Source organism: Megascapheus bottae, chromosome X, assembly GCF_031878675.1.
Source record: "Megascapheus bottae isolate mThoBot1 chromosome X, mThoBot2.hap1, whole genome shotgun sequence".
NCBI classification, from domain to species: Eukaryota; Metazoa; Chordata; class Mammalia; order Rodentia; family Geomyidae; genus Megascapheus; species Megascapheus bottae.
Genome location: NC_143547.1, coordinates 77,077,232 through 77,098,838, shown reverse-complemented (window position 1 = coordinate 77,098,838; position 21,607 = coordinate 77,077,232). Strand labels below are relative to the sequence as shown.

At 37.3% G+C, this 21,607-nt stretch overlaps 1 protein-coding gene across 3 annotated transcripts in view; it reads left to right on the top strand.

The window, feature by feature from the left end:
• Nucleotides 1–14,698: 14,698 nt before the first annotated feature.
• Nucleotides 14,699–21,607, top strand: part of Il13ra2 (interleukin 13 receptor subunit alpha 2) — a 53,416-nt gene continuing 46,507 nt past the window's right edge. For 2 of the 3 annotated variants that reach the window (XM_090325632.1, XM_090325631.1), the window contains exon 1: nt 14,699–14,832. The gene's annotated coding sequence lies outside the window, so the exon portion shown is untranslated. The remainder of the gene's footprint in view (nt 14,833–21,607) is intronic. The other variant, XM_090325636.1, reaches the window with a different exon arrangement.

The window sequence follows — 21,607 nt, the reverse complement described above, 5'->3', positions numbered from 1 at the left end:
GTGCCCAAGTCCCAGAAGGCAAAAAGATAGGTTTGTTTGAGGTATGCTGTCTGCCAATAGAATGCCTCTGGGAGACAATCTGGCAAATTTGGTAGGACAACAGAACCTGTCCTACTGCTCCCAGTATTCTTGGGACTTTGGGTAGAAGACCAGAGGGATCCTGATAATTAAGAGAGGGCACCCTCGAATTCCTAATTAAAGATGTCAGAGGGTCAGCAAACATGAAAGACTGCTGGAGTCTCCAGGAACCCCAAAGACAGGAGGGACTTCTGGAGTCCCAGGGTCTGTGTTGGGGCGCCTCCTCCACGGACCAGGCTGGTTACTTTGTCCTGAAGGCTTTTGGATGGTATGGGTGGAGGAGGTCAAACGGCAAAGAGCCTCCTGCCTGGAGATCAAGAGTCCAGGGATGGGGAGAGTGAGAGAGAATAGGGGACAACTAAGGCCTTTTCTGGGTTTGCACAGATAACGGAAAATACCTCAAGCCATACAAGATGGCCGTCCATGAGGCAAAGGCCACAAGGTCATTTCGGGTGGCTATTTAGCCTAAAGTAAGCTCACTGGGCTCTGTGCTCCCAATAGAGAAAGGCCTGAGAAAGCGATGGGAAATGACTCAATGAGAGGTGGCCATGAGGCAAGTAGAGGGGACCCAGTTATGCCCGGTGCTTTTCCTCTCCCGGGTTTTGGCACCAAATGTTAGAAAAATGGAGGAGAAAGGAAAAGGAATAGGCTGGAATCCATCATCGATAGGCAAGAACTGTTTATTGAGGAACGGCGAGGGGCACACACCTTCCCGAGGGACTGGAGGTTGTGCTTTTGAGCTGGGAGAGGACCTGGTATTTGTGTATGGAGTCTGAGTAAGGTGGTAGGGGTTAATGCGAAAGCCATTGGGTCAAGGGAGGTGGAGGCTTTCCAGTTGGGCCCATGATGGGATGTTTGCAGCTAGGGTTAGTTAAATTGCCCTGCTGGAGTCAGGCAGTCTGTACATATCTTTGGTGGCTTGCCTGGTATCTGTGTGCACCTGGGAAAACAGGGTAGGGGTCAGTCCTACAAGATGTGTGGCATTCTGAAAACCTCATGATAATATGAAATATGAATATTACAGATACATTTAAGAAAGAACAAAACAATAAACCAAATGTACAAATTTTTTTCTATAGAAAAGCCATGCTTGATTGGCCTGCCTTAAATTATGCCTTTCTAAAAACTGTAGGGCATTCTACTTTTTCCCTCCCCTGTGCTTGCCCTCCTTCTCTCTTACTAAAATAAGGTTTTAGTGGAATTTTGGGCAAAAAATAAGATGCTGCTACTTACTGCTTTGATTTTTTTGAAATCATTCTCTCACTGAACTTCTTATCAACATGCTTATCCTCCAACATTAAGAACTAACCTATTTCAATTTACAGTTTAATCTTATGGAAAGTGTATTAGTCTGAGCAAAAAAGTAACTTTTCAATTCAGATTAAAGAATGGAAAAGAGGGCTATATCTTCATATCTTTATGAATACCTTAACAGATGGTACAAATTAGGTTAAGTGTGAAGAGTTTTCTTTAAATGGGCAGGATTTTCTCAATTTTTCTGTCACTATAAGTTTGCTTATAAAACTTAGAGGAAGGATACCAGCATCCTGCAATCCATTGTGACATATGGAGTTGATAAATCAAGGAAGAGGTCTGGCCATTGTTAGCTGGTGTTTGAGGACTTGGAATTATTTGTGGATATTATTTTGAGACACTCCCTACTTCATTTTCTCTAGAGGAGGAACCTCATGTTTAAACAGTGGAACTTGAGGAAATTCTATTAAACATTTACAGAAAATGGTTCCATTACTTAGAAAAACAGTTCAAGAGGTTTCACCATAGTTGCCAAGGGCAGCAATCAGATCTTTGGTGACTTAAGTGTTCTTGCTGCTCCTTCTGCCTCACTTTGGATATTTCATCATCATGTTTACCCCACTCTTCTGAGAATTGTTTTCCCCTCATATACACATCCATTTAGTCACAAATTTAGCCCTTGTATTCAACTAGAATTTACTATCTTATTTCTGTACTTCAAAAACTACTGGAGATGACAAAGAGCTATGCTGTACAAATGTACAGTGAAGCATTGATATACACTTACCTCTCTCACATAGCCCCTTTGAGAACTTTATGTTGTCTGGTTGTGTGTATGTTTGCGTGTGTGTGTGCGTCTGGTTGTGTGTATGTTTGCATGTGTGTGTGTGTGTGTGTATGTGTGTGTGTTACATGTGAGTGCATGAGTGTGTATGAAAGTGTCCAGTACTGGGTTTTGAACTCAAGATCCAGGCACTCTTCCTTAGCATTTTTACTCAAGGCTGTCACTCTACCACTTGAGCTACAGGTCCACTTTTGATTTTGTTGTGGTTAAATGGAGATGACTTTCACAGGCTTTTTTACCCAGGGTAACTTTTTCTTTGAAGGGGAGGCGTACTTTTTTTTTTTGCCAGTCCTGGGCTTGAGCTCAGGGCCTGAGCACTGTCCTTGGACTTTCTCAAGGCTAGAACTCTACCACTTGAGCCTCAGAACCACTTCCGGCTTTTTCTATATATGTGGTGCCAAGGAATCGAACCCGGATCTTTGTGCATGCTAGGCAAGCACTTTAACCACTAGGCCAAACTCCTAGTCCGAGGCGTAGTTACTTTATTTGAATATTTAGTGATATTATAACATGCTGACTATATTAAATGACTTTTTCTGACAAGAATATGAACAACAATTTTTTAAAGTGAAAGGCATTGTGCTCCTTTTTTGGGAGGGGTGGGGAGTCAGTCAGAGGATTTGAGCTCTGGGCTTGGGCATTTTCCCTGAGCTCTTCAGCTCAGGGCTACCACCCTATTCTTTGAGTGACAGCGCTACTTGCATTTTTTTGTGGTGATAACTGGAGATAAGAGTCTCACAAGCTTTTTAGTACTTGGACTATCTTTGACCCAAGATCCTCAGATATCAGCATCCTGCTTAGCTAGGATTACAGGCATGAACCACTGTGCCCAGGAAATGCAACGAGCTCTTTTGGAGCAAAGATAGGAATTGCAGCATTGCTTTGTCTCTAACATAACTGAGGCAAACAGCAGACACTGTTCACTTGGTTTCTTTTGCCTTATCAAAAATGTAGAACAATAGAGTTACTTCTGGACTCAGTGGGATACAATTATCCTCACAAGATAATAAGTGGAAAGATATAAATTTTTCCCTTATCTAGATAAATTGACTTGAGAAACTATATGCATAGATTGAATGAGAATTAAGGGGTAAGATATAATTTATGACAGATAGCAGTCTCTTTTATTTCCCTAAAAGTTATGATATAGTCTAAAATATTGTCTAAATATAGTCTAAAATATTGCTAAGATATCTAGTTTCAATTCTTTTTTGTTATGATCTATTTAATTACTTCATTTGTTGTTTACATCAGGTATTTTTTTTTACTTCTCCATTAAAAGTAGTTTCATTGTTCTTATACAGGTGATATACAGGGGATGATAGTTATATAAGTCATATATATATGTATGGAGAGAGAGAGAGAGAGAGAGAGAGAGAGAGAGAGAGAGAGAGAGAGAGAGAGAGAGAGAGAGAGAGAGAGAAGGGGTCACACTGTTCAAAAAGAAATATACCCAGGGTGGCTTTGAATCACAATTCTTAGATCTCAGCTTCTTGTGTAGCTATGATTACAGATGTTAGCCACTGCTGCTGACATTCTGTGTATGTTTAGTTGGACCAAATAATTCTTGTTTTATGAGCTCCTTTCAAAAGAAAGCCATTCAATACTGGGACTTGGCACCTTACCAGATGACATCAATGGTGAGATAAATTTTATTTCACTCATCCTGCTTCCCATCCTTATAATGAAAACTTTGCACCACATAATTCAAATAGAGTTCTACTGTATTCTTGGCATATAGTTAGATGTCTTACACATTCAACATTAATTCCCATAAAACCCATGAATTAAACCTGGCACTCTATTTTCTTTCTGTATGAACTCAAGACCTTACACTTCCTTGGTTGGCATTCTACCAGTTGTGATGCATCTAGAATCCTACTTTTTAAAGCTTATTTTGGAGATGTAATCTTGCAGAATTTTCTTCCCAGGTTAGTCTTGATGTTCCAAGACTCAGACTCTTGAGCAGCTAGGAATACAGACGGGAGCTGCTGGATTCCAGCTACAATTTCTACTATGAAAATTAGGACACTGTAGCATAGAGCACTTTAGAACATTCTCCAAGGTCACCCAGTAAATTATGGGCCTATGAGACAAGTCCAAGCAGTCTGGTTTTAGATGTAGGGTTCTTAGCTGCTATACTAAAATATTTAATATGATTTATTAGTGTATAAATATGTCTTTCTATCTACTCTATAACTTTTTTGGAAATTTAGGCCAAATGTGTGCTCTAGAAAGGTGTTTAAACCAAAGAAAATGGTATAGAGTTTTATTCTCAACATTGTATTCTGTTTCCTTTACATTCTTTTGCCTATATTATTGTTGCTACTGCTACTACAACCACTTTGTGGAACCCAGAACATCTGTGCTAGGCACATGGTCTACTTCTGAAATGCGACCTCATTCCCTGATGTCCTTACTTGAATTTTATTTTATTTTTTTTTGCCACTCCTGGGCTTGAGCTCAGGGCCTGAGCCCTGTCCTTGGACTTTCTCAAGGCTAGAGCTCTATCACCTGAGCCTCAGCACCACTTCTGGCTTTTTTTCTATGTATGTGGTACCAAGGAATTGAACCCAGGTCTTCGTGCATGCTAGGCAAGCACTCTACCACTAGGCCAAACTCCCGGCACCAAGTTTTATTTTTTTTTTTAGTTGTCATGATTTATTTTTATGTATTTATTTAATTCTAAAAAAATGTTATGTAGGGCTGGGAGTGTAGCCTAGTGGTAGAGTGCTTGCCTAGCATGCACGAAGACCCGGGTTTGATACCTTAGTACCACATACATAGAAAAAAGCCAGAAGTGGTTGGTGCTGAGGCTCAAATGGTAGAGCTCTAACCTTGAGAAAGTCCAAGGACAGTGCTCAGGCTCTGAGTTCAAGAAAGAACTGGTAAAACAAAACACAAAAAACAAAACAGCAACAACAACATAAAGTTATGCAAAAGGTGTTACAGTTTCATCAGTCAGGTATTGTGTACCTTATTAAAGGTTTATTGTCAGGGTGTTGTATAGAGAGGCACAGTTACATTCATTAGGTAATGGGTATATTACCTCTTGAACAATGATAGCCTTACCATGTTTTTCTCCCACTTTTCCTCCCCCAACCCCTTTCCCGATTATCTTGTTTTCCCCTTCCTTCCCTATTTCAAATAAAGAAATAAATGTACATATAATAGACTAGGTAACAAAGTCAGATACAGTAACAACATAAGATAAAACTTAAGGGGAAAAGAAGAGAAAAGAAATGTCTTCATATAGTACCTTGAGAACAATAATCACAAAGATAAACCTCTTCTTTCCATATCCTAGAGTTCATTTCATTTAACCTCATTCTATATGGCCTTATGTACATAGTTTTTGACCTATTATGATCCTTTGCTAGGAGAGTCCTTGATGTATACTAATTATTACAAGTGAAGGAAACTATGTTTGTTGGGGTCTGGTTACTTCTCTTAATATGATTTTTTCCAAGCCTTTCAATTTCCTTATAAATGGGGCAATGTCTTACTTTCTGATGGCCGCACAGAATTCCATTGTATATGAGTACCACATCTTGATTCATTCATCTACTGAGGATCATCTGGGTTGGTTCCATATCTTTGCTATGGTAAATAATGCTGCAATGAACATCATTGTTCTAGTGGCTTTAGTATGTCCTTGTTTCTGGACATTTGGGTAAATGTCAAGGAGTGGGATTGCTGGGTCATAGGGGAGCTCTATGTTTAGTCTTTTCAGGAACCATTGCACAGCTTTACAGAGTTGTTGAGCAAGTTTACACTTCCACCAACAATGTAGTAGTGATCCCTTCTGGCCACATCCCTGCCAGCATCTGGTGTCATTAGTTTCTTGATAATGGACATTCTAACTGGGGCGAGGTGAAATCTCAGTACATTTCTCCTTGAAGTATCACTTCTTCCTTCTTTTCACCCAGGTTTTCCCCTGAACCCCCATTTCCCATAAGTTGTATTGTTCATTTTCAACCTAGTATCAAATGAGTATCACTACTTCATTAGTTCATGTTTTGTTCCACCATTTCTGTGCTCTCCTTTCTCTTACATGAATTTTTTCCATTTCCTTATTTTATTTTTTATTTTTATTATTTTTGTTGAGGTAATGTATAGAGGGGTTACAATTACATTCTTAATGTACTGTGTTATTTCTCTTCTCTTTTTTGCCTTTTGGTTAATCTCATATTGTTACTGTATGTGACTTTGTTACTGGGTATATTATATATTCATTTTCATAAAATTTTAAACGGTGTTATAACCTAATAATTTTTGTTTGCTTACTTATTTATGATCTATTTTTATTATTAGCCCATAAGATCATCGAGTAGAGAAATTCATCTGTTTATAACTGTATCCTAATTGGCTAGCACAGAATTCAAGATATATTTATTGAATAAGTGGCTGACAACAGACTGAATAGCTAAATAGCAGTAACCTTGAGTGATAGTCTTAATCTGAACAAAGAATTAAACTGTTATGACAAAAGAACATTGCCATTCTATAACTTGAAGTGGTGGCGAATATCTGTAATGCCAGCACTTGGGAATTTGAAATAGGAGGAGTGTGAGTTTCAGGTTAGTCTGAGTCATATAGCAAGACCTTGTGTTAAAACAGCCATGAACACACACACACACACACACACACACACACACACACACACACACACGCAACCTGAAACAGTTTACAAGTTTATCCTTATATTACTGTAAATTGTCCAGCAGTTCTGTTTTGTGTCAATGTGACATCACTATGAATCCATCTTTGCAATACCATGAGTAAGGAAAAATCGGATTGAGACAGGTGGGTGAGAATGTTGACAGGGGTAACACTGACCAAGGTATACTGTATTTATAAACTGCTTTGGTGGATGGCAACTCCTTTGTACAACTACAAAGATAATGAAAATATTTTTAAAATGTCATTAATACAGTCCATAAGTTCTCTGACTTTTTTCTAAATTAACAGAAAATGTTTAAAAAATTGTTTTGAAATTGTTTAGTAGCTGTTTATGTGTTTTAGTCTGCATGCTTCCAATACAAAATGAGAACATGAAAAAATTAATAAGCACCTTTAATTTTTATTTTTCCTGAAGTTGTGTTCTACCCTAGCTGTTAGGAATTTTCTGCCAACTGTTTGGTTCCTGCTGGGAATTAGCTTCCTAATTTTGTTAAAGTTTGATCCAAGGACACTCTGGCTTCCTGTTATTAGTTTATTACCAAGATCATTATGTGTTTCTTCCTGTCTTCATATTTTTCAAGGAAAATCAGGAAACATCACTCCAATGTCATGGTAAAACCTTTATATGATTGTTTCTTTCAATTCCTTTGATTAATGATCTATAGTATAGTTTAAATTCTAAAAAATGAAAAAAGTATTTTGTAATTGTTTTGGAAAAAATCAGGATAGAAAAGTCTCATATCTAGTAATGCTGAAAAATACCTTTATCTTAGTGAACTTGTAGTGAAAAAGGATTTATTGTATTCCATATTTTTTTCAGATGATCTCATTACAGAATATTTAGCACTAAAATGGAAATGAATTCCTACATGAACCTTATCTCTAACTTCATTAGCTTTCTCCTTTCAGGAAAAGTCTGTAAATCAATTTAAGACTAGTTTTTAGATTTGTGGCAATTTTATCAGTTTATGATTATGCTATTTCTTGATCTTTGAGTGCTGGAATATCAACAATCTCTTTATGATAGATTAACAGATATTTTGTTATTTTCTTAATTTTTGGATCTGGATAATGGTCATGTGATTTCACTGTAGAAGTTCTACTTTGTGTATGCTTGAATATTTAAAAATAACATGATGGATTAATAGATTGCCTGATAATTTACTACATTCAGTTTGATCTTGTGAAGTCTAAGTCACATCTAAAGATTTTCTCCATTGTTCTGTGACAAATGTCTATAACATACCGATTTCACATTGATCATTCCAGGGCAATTTTCTTCATGTTTTACTAACCATGCCAATTCAATAACCAGATTAAATATTTCTCTCTGTACAGATTTGTCAATGCAAAGGTATTCATTCATCGAAAACCAGCCAAAAATTATGTGTGGTATAATTTGTTGTGACTTGACACTTTGCAACATAATTTAGTCTTGCTTAATTATCTGACTTAATTACTTATTGGGGTTTTTATTTTTGTTTTTTTGGTTGTGGGACTTGAACTCTGAGCCTGGGCACTGTCCCTGAGCTCTTCAGCTCAAGGCTAGTGCTTTACACCTTGAGCCTCAGCAACACTTCTGAATTTCTGTTGGTTATTTGGAGATAAGAGACTCATAGACTTTTGTGCCAGGGTTGGCTTTGAGCTGTGATCCTCAGATCTCAGCCTCCTGGATAGCTAGGATTATAGGCATAAGCAACCTGCGCCTGGCTATAACTGATTCTTAAACCAAAGAGGATATTCATTCTCCCTTACCACACCAGGCTGTTTCTGGAAGATAATGTTGGTATGAAAGTGCATTTTGATACAAGCTATACTGGGTTCAAATTCACATTTGAACCATTTCCTAAATGTGAGAATTGGAAAAGTTCTCTAACTTCTCTTGAGCTTTATTTACCTCTGATGTAAAATTGAAATGTCAGTTCAGCAGTCCTTCCTTTATCTGAGGTGTGGCTTACCATGGTTATAGTAACTCATCCTCAAGTCAAGGTTGAGTATATTGCAATGAGATATTTGTTTTCTTGCAATGATAGAGGTGTTACAGTTATATCTGACAGATAGAGGGTATATTACTCCTCACACATTGATACCCTTTCTCATGGTTTTGTCCCCATTTCTCTCCCTTCACCCCCCTCCCAATCATCTTGTTTCCCCCCTTCCCTTTCCTATTTCAAATAAACAAATAAATGAATGTACATTATTGCCAGGTAACAAAGTCAGATACTGTTACAATATGAGATAAACCAAAGGGCAACAAAAGAGAAGAGAAATAACATAGTATATTAAGAACAACAATCACATAATACAAAGTTCTTGTTTCCATATCCTGGAAATCTTTTCATTTAGCATCATCCTATATGGCCTTATGTATCTAGGTTTTGAGCTATTGTAAGGCTCTTCTAGAAGAGTCCTTGGTTTGTACTAATTATTACAAATGAGGGAAACCATTGAGCCTATGTTCCTTTGGGTCTGGCTTACTTCACTTTTGTGGTGGTACCTACTTGAAATGTCAGATTCTTGGAGGTAGATATTGGGAAGATTACATCTCAGATGTTAGCTATGTGAAAAATAACTAAAGCAAAAAGGAGAAGAGAGGGACCGGGAGTTTGGCCTAGTGGTTAAAGTGCTTGCCTAGCATGCATAAAGACGTGGGTTCGATTCCTCGGTACCACATACATAGAAAAAAGCCAGAAGTGGTGCTGAGGCTCAAGTGGTAGAGCTCTAGCCTTGAGAAAGTCCAAGGACAGGGCTTAAGCCCTGAGCTCAAGCCCAGGACTGGCAAAAAAAAAGAAGAGAGAGAACTTAAGAGGTAGAGGGATTTCCTAGCAAGTGTTCAAATCCTTTAACCTAAAATTCTTTGAGAAATGATTACATTATGCAACCTTTACTAAAATATATTGTTATAATTATTCCATTTTCAGGCATATTTAACTTTTTACTATGTGTAACTTGTAAGTTAAATGTTATCAGAAGAAAGTGAACATAGATTAAAAAAATAGTTTATCTGCTTTCTCAGGCATTCATCAGAGGTCTTAGGCTGTGTTTTCTGTTGATGAGGGTCTACCATAAGAAGATCAGAACCAATTCTTGGGTATACTTCTTGTCATGCACTTTAGATGAGTGATACAAATATATTCTGTCATCATTTTCTTTGTCACCAAATTATTTGTATTATTAGAATAAATGTTGTATATAAGAACTTAAAACATGGTTTATTCAATAAACATGAGTATAGTTGCATTCAATGAGCACCTATTAAACATCTGCTATATTCTAGGAACTGGATTTATAGAGGCATGTGAGGCATCCATTCCTGCTCTCAAGAAAATTGCATAAAAGGTAAGAGAGGCATGGATGCTTAGTGTAGGGCCAATTTAAAGGAGTGAGAAAATAGGATATTACTGCTACACTAGGATTTTAAAATGGTGCTCAAAGCAGAGGACAAAAAAGATCCCATCTCCTGGTTGGGGACATAGTTCAAGTGGTAGCAAGGCATGTTAGCAAGTACAAGGCCCTGCATTCAAACTCCAGGATCACCAAACAACACAAAACACAGTTGATTTATTCAATCTCTAGCCCTTTTCTCTCCCTGAAGGCAAGAGGTGTGGCTGAAATTTGCAACTTCCTGGCTCTTTGGTGTGAGTAGCAGCCCACACCCTCCCAAAATGATCTAATTGGCATATACTTGGGTGTGGTTAAAAGGGGATCATTATGACTAAAATCAGGCATTACCATTGCTCTGATAATTCCAAGTTTGATGTACTTTTAGCAGGGGCTAAAAGACATTTTTTTTTTGGCATAGGGGCATGGACTCAAGCATTCATGCTTACTAGGCATGCCCTCTACCACTGAGTACATCTTTGCACGGTTACTTTTTTTGCCAGTCCTGGGCCTTGAATTCAGGACCTGGCCAGTGTCCTTAATCTTTCTCAAGGCAAGAGCACTACCATTTGAGCCACAGCACCATTTCTGGCTTTTTTCTATGTAAGTGGTACCGAGGAATCGAACCCGGGTCTTTGTGAATGCTAGGCAAGCACTCTACCAATAAGCTAAACTGCCGTCCCAGCACTGGTTACTTTTAAAGATAGGTCTTGCTTCCTGTCATGGAATGTCTAGACCATCATCTTCTCATTTAGGCTACCTATCATTGCTGGGATGACAGCTGCATGCCCCTTGATCCAGTTTCTTCCATTGATAGGTTTCTTACAGATTTTTTTCTGTCCAAGCAAGCCTGGAACCTCAGTCCTTCTGATCTCAGCTTTCCATGTAGCTAGTATAACAATCACATGCTATCATTCCTGTTGAAAAGGGGTTGCCGGCATTTTTCTGCCTGATTGGCCTAGAACTACAGTTCCTCCTATTTCAGCCTATAAAGTAGCTAGGATTACACACATGAGTCACTGGAAAATGGCATAACTGTTTTAGTATTTCACAACTTTACATTATTTGTAGCAGGGCAGGTACATGAAAGTCTATCTCCTTGAAGATGTCTACCTTTCCACACTGTAGGTACATTTAGCCATTCTCTCCTCTGAGCTCCCTTCGATGCAAGTCATTCTCTTGATTATAGTTTACTCTTCTCATCTTGTTATGTAAATATTTAGTATTTTCTAGCTTCATTCCTCTTAACTAGCATATATGTAATATAAGACAGCATCTAACTCACCTTTGTACGCTGGCATATAGCACAGTGCTTAACAAATGGTTACACTGCAACTTTTCAATAAGTGGGAATAAGAAGCACTTCTGACCTGTGCCATCTGGATTTAAGCCTATGTGGTATGAATTCTCCCCCCTGCCAAGCATCTAGGGACTGGTTTCTGAAGTTGCTAACTGTATTTCCCAACTAAGGAGTTTTTCTGGGAATTCCAGATTTTGTTTCCTGCTATTGAATCTGTGGTAATCTGGTGAAGACTTTAGAGAGTGTAAGTTGGTTTTTGTAAACTAAAAATTGGATTTGATGGCTGAGTGTAATCCAAGATGCTCTGGAGTTGGAGACAGGGAAGATTATAGTTTAATGGCAGTATGGGCCAGAGTTTGTTGGAAACCCATCTCAACAAATAAGCTAGGTATGGTGGTATATGTTTCTAATCTGAGCTTTGTGGGATGCACAGGTTGGAAGATCATGGTTAGTTCAGGTAAAAAAGTGCGAGATCTTATCTATAAAAGAACTAAAGCTACAAGGAATGGGGCATAACTCCAGTGCTAAGAACTTTAATTCAAACCCTAATACTACCACAAGAAAAAGAAAAAATTGATTGAAAGCTGACATCCTTGATGCATGCTGTCCCAAAAGTGGAGGCGTTTCATAGTATATGCTCTTCTCTGTAATGAGCAGCTTGACTGGATACTTTTTCAAGTCAGCTTTTCTGTGATTGCTATGAATATGAAGAAAAAGCCTTTGAAAAGTTAGAAGGTGAATGTTTTCCCAAGAGTTTTAAAGTTGTCTTACCATGCAGAATTTTGTTAAAAACCATATGTGTGCAATTGGTCAATGATGGATTTGTCACCGTAGACAGCTGGGTTAGACATGACCTTGTCTGAACCTCTTTACTCTGTGCTTGCTGGATGACGCTGACTGGTCTGTCTTAAATTTGGGTTGACCTCCTTGCTCAATTTTGCTCTAGACCAATTTGCAGCCATTGGAAGAGCTGTCCCACATAGTTTCCCTAGCCTCTTTGCTCTGCTCCACTCAAGTCTTTTGCCTAGGCATTCCAGCATGTTTTGTATCTGGAGCAGAAATGAATGAGTGCTGTGGTATAGGTCTATTAGTATCATTAAAACTTCCCTTACTAAAAGTACATTTTGTCAATGCTAGTAGAAACCATTCAACTAGGACTTTTAGTATAAAGTAAAATGAATTTTCTTTTGAATGTATTTTTCTTCACACCAAGAAGCAAAGCATATTTAAGCTTTGACTAATTGTGCTGCCCAGTGAAGGTCCAAGGAACTCTCTAAAGGACTTTACCAACCGAGGCATGCTATATTGTTGTTTCAACTCTATTTTAATAATATAATTTAATTTCTTGTTTTCCTATCTGTGATTAAAAGCACTGTAGGTTTTCAATGTATTGTTGGATTGCTCCCTCCAGTGTTACAGTACATCACAACAGCAGACTAGCACACAGCTGGAGCCATAGAATGCAAGGATAAGTTTCCTATAGTGACTTAATTGTAAATTCCAGAAGATTTGCAAGAAGAAAACTTCCTGAAATTAGATGAAATTGTGATATTGGGAAAACAAAAGATCTTGAAACTACATCTCAAGTTTTTATACTTTTTGTGTCAGCAAATTCTAGTGCTAAACTTCCTCTTGCAGGTTTGATAATTTCTGACAAAAAATAATTACAAACGAGCCAAGCTACCAGATATGTAAAAACAAACTCCTTAAGCAAATTTCAAAATCTTTCCCACTTTTGTAACTTCAGTCTAGGGACAAACATTAACTATGGTAATAAAAATGAACAAAAAGACTTTTGAGGGCTATGTAAAACATTTTGGGATAAGGCATATAGGTAGTAATGGAGAGATGACTATACAGTATTCTTCAAACTTGTCGCCTTTTATTTACTTACATATTTAATGTAAAGTATAGAATTTGCAAGAGTTTGTCAAGTTTGAGCCTATATTCCAAAGTGAAGATGAATTTTATCCATTAGCATTCTAGATGTTGGGGAGGCTTGATGCAACTCAAAGTTATTCCCATTCTAGAATATATCACTACCTAATCTCGAAAAGCATCTAAAGCATTATAGTTTTATGTGGGTCTTGGACATGGAAGAAAAAATCAGAGACAGAAAAAACAATTTCTGTGGAAACATGATGGATAAGGGACAATTGAATGTTAACCTGAGGCTCTTAATGTCATCATGGCTGAAACAAAACCTGTTTAGTCATATAAAGATCTTTATAAAGTTTCAATGAAGAAATAAAGGTACACATGATTCTTTCTGAACCTTTATGATAACACCAAAGATTTCAAAAACTAGAGGAAGGGCTTTCAGCTTTTATCCAGTTCTGCTAACTCATTTTATGCACGGGACTCTGATCATTTCTAAAGTAAACTTCAGTGGCAATTTTTGTTTGGCAAGTGATGCTTCAATACATTTTTACCTTTCTCTTATGTTTTCTGTGGTAGCGGGCATTGAACCCAAGACTTCATAATTGCTAATCACATATTCTACCACTGAGGTACATCTATGTTGCCAGTACTTAGCGTGCGTGCGTCTGTGTGTGTGTGTGTGTGTGTGTGTGTGTGTGTCTGTCTGTCTGTCTGTCTGTCTGTCTGTCTGTCTGTCTGTCTATCTATCTATCTATCTATCTATCTATCTGTATCTATCTATCTATAGATGTATAGATAGATAGATACATCTATAGATAGATAGATAAAGATATAGATATATTTATTCAAACCTCAGTCCCAGAGAGGTTTAAGAAATCACTCAGGTTGGGGAGGAGAGAGAGAGCTGACTGGGAGCCAGATATCTGGAATAGAATTCAAGTTTCAGGATTCTTTTTGTACTTATGACTCTTTCAAGAGTTAAAGCTCTTTGAAACGTCAAACAATGATGTCTTTAGGTAGTATGTGCTGAACAAATATCAGTCTGGCAATCATACACTTACTTTTTGGATTAATTGCTCTATTTTCAGTGTGGTGAGTCACATAGTAAAAGTAACATTGGCATACTCAGGGAAGCTAATTAAAGAGAAAGAAATGTTAGTCAGATGAACTTTGTAATTTCCTCCTTTTTTTTTTTGCAAATCTAACCTTGAATAACTGACATGCTTTGAATGCAAATTTGTTTCACGAGAGTTGGTACTTTTTGTGGTTAAGTCAGAGCTCCTCCTACATAAAGTAAATGCTGTAGCTTAAGGTCATTTAAAATCCATTCAGCTAAGAAGCTTTCGTGGAGACAGACTTCAAGAACATTGCAGAACTTTGGGATTACAAGTGGACACATAATTCACATAGAGTAAGTCTGGAATTGTAATTTGGGGGATAAAGTTTAGGACTAAGAGAGCATATGATTTGAATAATTGTTTGCTCTGCTGTATCATGAATCTTTTTTTGTGTGGAAAAAGCAGTTGATTTGTCAAACAAATAATTGGTGGATATACTGCTTTTTTGCATGAAGCCTATTGACAGATACATAGACACCTCTATCACTTTAATATTAATTATTTTATATAAGATGTTTTCCATAATAATCATAATTCTTCATAATGGATTATGGAGTTATGGAGGTGGTAGGTATAAGTTGCATTTGCCAATTCTCCAAGACTGTTTTCTATGTGATTTTTCTATAAATGATAATAATCTACTTTGCTGCAACTTTCCTGTCCTAAAGCCCCCCTAAAATGGATATCATTTATCTTTACTTGCTATCCTGATTTAATTTATAATACACTTACTCTTTGTGTAATTTTGTTTCATGCGTTGTAAAGTTATTAAAATAAAAATTTCAATTTTTACCATGATTGTTCTGAAAGATATCGGTGTCTTATGACTTTAAGGCCTGTTTTCCTTTGAAAAGTACACAGTTAACACTTAGATTACACAATCTCACTGAATGCCAATGGCTCACACCTGCAACTACAGATATTCAGGAATATGAGATCTGAAGGTTGTGGTTCAAAGCCAATCCAGGCTGGAAAGTTCAGGAGACTCTTACCTGTAATTAACTAAAAAGACAGAATTGGAGATGTGATTAAAGTATTAGAACACCAGACTTGAGTGAAAAAGCTAAGGGGCAATACCAGATCGCATGCTTAATCCTAGTATGTGTACACACACAATTATCACAATCATTTTTACCCATTGCAGGCACTTTGGATGCTCCTAGATCAATATACAAGTAAATATATATATATATGTTTATATATGTATACATATATCAAGAACTTACCAGTGATTTGAAGTTTTATTAGACTTCAAATTCTCAGAGAGTTGGAGCTTCAAGTGATTTTTTGGATCTGCTGTCACCACCACTATTGTTATTTTAAGGGCTAATAATATAAATTAAGGAACTAGAGGTCTTGTTTTCAGTTCTAGATCTCCCTCATTATATCTCTGTTGTCTTGGAGTAGGTATCGTAGTTTTTATTGCCTCAGTTTTGATCTGTCCTGATTCTGCTTAAGGTTATGAAGGGCAATGTAACTGCTATAATTACTTAAACAGCAGGATATAACAAAGGAAAAGTTTCCTATTGAACTGAGTTTTTGTTTGTTTCTTTCTTTTTTTGTACTGAGGATTGAACTCCAGTCCAATTAGTTGTGTAATTTCATTAGGCAGAACACATACTTGGTCATTTCAGCTTTATTTTTTTTTGCTGGTGGGAAGAATAGGGATTGAACTTTCAAATGCACTTGTCAGAGGGGTGGTGTTTATATATGAACTCAATTTTGCTTGCTACCTTAGGAAGCAATGTAGCATAGGAAAAAGAGTTCAGATAATTGAGTGAGGCAGACCTGATGTTGAATTCTGATTCTCTTATTTTCTACACCTTGAACTTGTAATGTCTGATTGCTTTACTTCTCTCTTGAGCAAAACAGAGACAGTAGTGTACATGCATAGACTCTGAGTATGATAACTGCAATGTGTTGAACTCTGTGTATTGCTAAATCCATATTGTGGTCTTGTGGGGGAGTAATTAATGTTCTTCACTTTTTGGGTGGAAAATTAAAAGGTAAATGATATGGTGAGCAAAATGAACATGATCCCTCACCTTGTTGAGTTTATGGTGGAATGGATCAGCAATTAGTCAGAACATCACATGAATGAGTACAAGATTAGAATCAAAGTAAGTCTCTAAAGGAAAAATTGTGCATGCTTTCAAAGCATGTAACAGGGGCCTCTCTGTATCTTCAGCAAGTAACACATGAACTGAGAGCTTAAGACTGAATTGGTAACGACCTACTTGTCCTTATCTTCATTTAGCTTCCCTTCCACTCTTAAAACACCTTTGGCAAGCCTCATCCTTTGCCTCTTCCTCCTTCCTCCTCCTCCCTGCTTGGGATTGAATGCAAGTCCTCAGGTAAACTAGGCACACATTATGTCACAAAAATCACATCCCAGCCATATTCTCAATTACTGCTTATTCCCAGAAGGTCACATGGCCTATTATTTCACATGGAAAATAAAAATCTGTAAGGTATGTTTGAACCACTTACCCACCCACCTTCCTGGTTTTTCACATATGAATCTGCATTCATTCTTTAGTTCTCTCTCAGTGAAAAAAGTAGCTCTCTCATTCCAATTCAATTACTGCACATGTATTGTAGATCCCATAATGGCATACTCTTTTTTGAGGATTCTATTTCATTATTATTCTATTCCTCTTCTGGATATTTTACCTTTTCCTCTCTTGGAGCTCTTTTCCAAGTGTGTGTGTGTGTGTGTGTGTGTGTGTGTGTGTGTGTGTGTGTGTGTGTGTGTAAGAGAGAGAGAGAGAGAGAGAGAGAGAGAGAGAGAGAGAGAGAGAGAGACAGACAGACAGACAGACAGACAGACAGACAGACAGAGACAGATATTTTGACATTTAGACAGAACCATCAGAGTCCTTGCTGGATGCAGTGGCTCATGCCTGTAATTCTAACTACTCAGGAGGCTGATATCTGAGAATAATCTTTCAAAGACAGCTTGGGCACTAAAGAATGTGAGACTCTTATCTCAAATTAACCAGTAGAAAAGGGGAAGTGGGGCTGTGGCTCTATGGGCAGGAGAGTAGCCTTTAGCTGAAGAGCTCAGGTACAGTGCCCAAGCCCAGAGTTCAAGCCCCTAAAGAAAAAAATCTCCTTTCAGGATTTGCACATGATGCTGTCCAGACCCCTTTTTAAATATTGTTAAGAAGGTATACCTATATACCTATGCACATTTTATGTGACAACAAAGACAAATAACTTACTATCTGCAAATGTGTTGAGTCTTATTTATTCTTGGAGATTTGATTTTTTATCAGTTTGATACTCGAGACACCTGTTAAACTATAGAGATATTTAGGGGAGGCCTTTGCAACCCTCAAATATTGGGTAATCCCTTTTGATTATTGCTCATTAATCTTCTGTCAACATTCTGGTATGCACTCTGATGCATCATGTTGTCCCAACATGGAATGACTGTTTCATATTTGCTAGTGCTGATCCTATGGTATGTTTGGGAGAAGGAATTATTGATGAGATTGCTCCCCTGTTTCTATGGCCCAGACCACACAGAGAAACACCTCTGAGTCTTATTTCCCCTCCCAAACTGAGGCCATCTAATTCTGAGCTGTTCTCTCTTTTCTTTGACACCCCTAACCCTTATCAGACCCTTGAGTTATTTTTGTCTTAAGTATATGTTCCTTTCCCTGTTCTCAGTACTCTAACCAGAATTTGATCTGTTCTCTTGAGACCCTCACAGACATTCCTAAGTATAATTTCTCCCATGAACTTGGGTTGTGGGACTTCCGTTATGGGACTTGGCAAAAGGAAAGGAGGAATCTCATAGGATAGGGAACAATAAATGAAGGGGAACGAGACTAGAGCAGAACACAAATGCTTATATCAAAATAATTCCCATCCTTGTCTTTTTGTGGGGGTGTAAGATGGGGGTTTGAGCAAAGGGCCTCTTGTATACAACTTGCTATATAAATCCTTTTATTTCAGCCATGACTTTTTTTTTTCAAATGGTTTCATGCTTTTGCTTTGGACCACTGTCTTCCTATCTGTACCTCCGAAGTAGCTGGGATTACTGGAATGTGGCACCACACCCAGTCACAAACTTGCCTTTTGGTTATTTTCCTTTTTTTTTTTTGCTGGACATAGAGCTTGAACTCAGGGTCTGAGTGCTTTCCTGAGCCTCTTTGTGCCCAAGGCTGTTACTCTGTCACTTAAGCCACTTCTGACTTTTTTTGAATAGTTTATTGAAGATAGTCTCATGGACTTTTCTGCTTCCAATCAAGATCCTCAGATCTCAGCCTCCTAAATAGGTAGATTATAGGCGTGAACTGGCACACAGCTTTGGTTATCTTGTTTTACTGAGGGGTAAGTAAAATTATTAAAATCATTGTAGAACTTCATTACTTAGCATTTTATTCACCAGAATGGAGGAGATGCAGGAGATGCATGTCATCTAGTTTAAAGAAGCTAACACATCTAGAAGGTTAATTTTTAGTGGATGGGAGTAATCTCAATGTTGAGGTTAGGTGGAGCAGGATAGCTCTAAGTTGAACTGTATGAACAAAGACTTAAGGAGAAAACAAGATCCTGCTTTTAAGACCTGTAAGTAAGTTATAAACTCAAATATGTTAGTAAGGTCCAGAAAGTTGAAAGCCTTGACTATCATGGTAAAGTTTATATTATTTTATGAAGAACAATAACCACATACAGATTAATTGCATAACGTCTGAAAGGACAGCTTTTAATCTTGGCTCCAATACTTGTTACCTAATGAGACTTGGAGATAATCATGCAGTTTGTCTCTGCCTCAAGTTACCATCTTAGTAAAATGAGATGACGTTAGTCAATAACCCATGCTGTAGAAAGGATTAAGTGAGTGGATACAGTGAAGTGCTCATAGAGTCACTGATACAGCATGAGTTGTCTTACCATTATCAAGTATTCTGTAAAGCAGTGCAAAGCCAGTGAAAGTGGGTATAGTTGAGGTTTTAAAAAAAGTATTTAGTTGTAGTTTTCTGAACTTTAAAATTTTGTACAAGGGGATTATAATTTAATATGTTCAGAATTATGTTTTCCATCATTCTCCCCAGTCCTGTCTGTTCCCTCTTCCAAGACTCATATGTAACTCCTTCCCTAAACATAGGAATTCAGTCCCAGAAAGACAAACGACACGTTTTTTCCTATATGCGGTTCTTAGACTTAAAGCCTAACATTCCATATAGTCATACATTCTAGCATATGCATTCCATGTAGTCATACATTCTAGCATAGTTGACTTTAGGTATATGCACAAGTGAATCTCCATGGAGTGAACTTTTTGAACAATGAACAGACAGTTTAACCAAATGAAAACCAGAAAGGGAAATGAATTATAGGTGTTAGTGGGAGGAGTAGATGAATGAAAAAAGGAAACAGGTGACAAATCCAATAAGAATATTCCATGTGCATGTTTGAATTTTTTGAGGTTACACTAGCTAGTTTATGATCCTGAAATTGACTTACAGTGGCATGAAAATGCAGGTTAAGATGCATAATAAAATTTGCACTCAAAACCAAATATATACTCTGCTTGTGATATAGAAATAGGGTGGAGCCATAGTAAACTTAGAGACAAATACTACAAAGTTATTATAAAAATCCAGAGACTTTATACCATTTTGGTGGCAATTTGACTAGCATGGGAGAGGAAATGTATTAGAGTTTTTAAGAATGTGCATAGATTAGACACAGGGGATGTAGATATATATATAAAGTGCATCTTGGATTTCCAAATAGATGCTGCAAGAACATTGATTTCAGATGGAAGATTGTGATTTAGCATTTGACAACTTGAATTTGAGGTACATTTGAGACAAGTGAAAGCAATTGGCTAATAGTTCAGGTGGAAAATACTCATTTGAAATGTCATAAGCATATGGATGGCATTGAAGCTGTAGTGGTGAATAAAACTGCCTATAGAGAACATAGAATAAGTATATATTAAAGTCTTACATAAAGATTAAAGAACTCTGAAAGTTACTATAAGAATAAGTCAAGAGTAGGCCTGACAAAGAAATAAAATGAGTGAACAGAGATGAAAAGAGAAAACCTGTTAGAAACAGTGGAGGAAAGTGTGTTTCAGTGATGTTGGTCAATTGGAAAATGCTGCTGAAACATAGATGAGACTGTATTCAGTAAAACTGGAAGGAATATCAGATAATATCAGTTATCTGGAGAAACTTGTCTTTAAAGAATCGTGACTTAGTAATTAAATGAAGGCAGAACCCAGAAAAGACTGGAATGCTGAAAAAAAAGAGAAATGTGTGATAAATGTAGAAAACTTTCTGGAAATTTGGCCTTGAAAAAGATGGAAATACTGGTATGGTATCTGAAGGCAACTCTGTGGGCACGTAGTTTGGCTTTATTTTTAAAGCCGAGTGCTTGTAGTTCACATCTATAGTCCTAGCTACTCAGGAGGTTGAGACCTGAGGATCATGATTTGAAGCCAGTCCAGGTAAGAAAGTCCATGGGATTCTTGTCTCTAATTAACTACCAGAAAACTGGAAGTGGAGATACGGCTTAAATTGGTAGAGAGCTAGCCTTGAGCGAAAGAGTTCAGAGACAGCTTCAAGTTCCCTGAGTTCAAGCCCCATGATCAATAAAACAAATACATAAGAATGGGGTAAATGGGCAGGTCTAATGATAATGATATTGTGCTGTGCTTTTATGTGTATATCCATCTTTTCATTTTATGTTTTGAAGATATGTTGCAGAGGAGAAAAAGTAAGCATAAAAGATTTCTGATCATGGGAGCAGTATTGGAATTCTAAGCCCTGTGAAGACTTTTACCTTAGGCTAATAGAAACTGTATCTCCGTCTTAATAACAAGAGGAAAAGAAGGGAGGATGTGTGAAGGTTCTTGTTTTGAATCAGAAAAAGGAAAGATTTTTTTAATCTAATAGATTCTATGTCATTGTTAAACTAAGAAGCCAGGTCTTATGCTGAGATGAATGAATAGGACTTGAGAGAATAAAAAATTAATACTTATCACAGGGACAACATGAGAAGGAGTATCAATTTACAAGAAATAATGCACCTACTACTTGATGAATG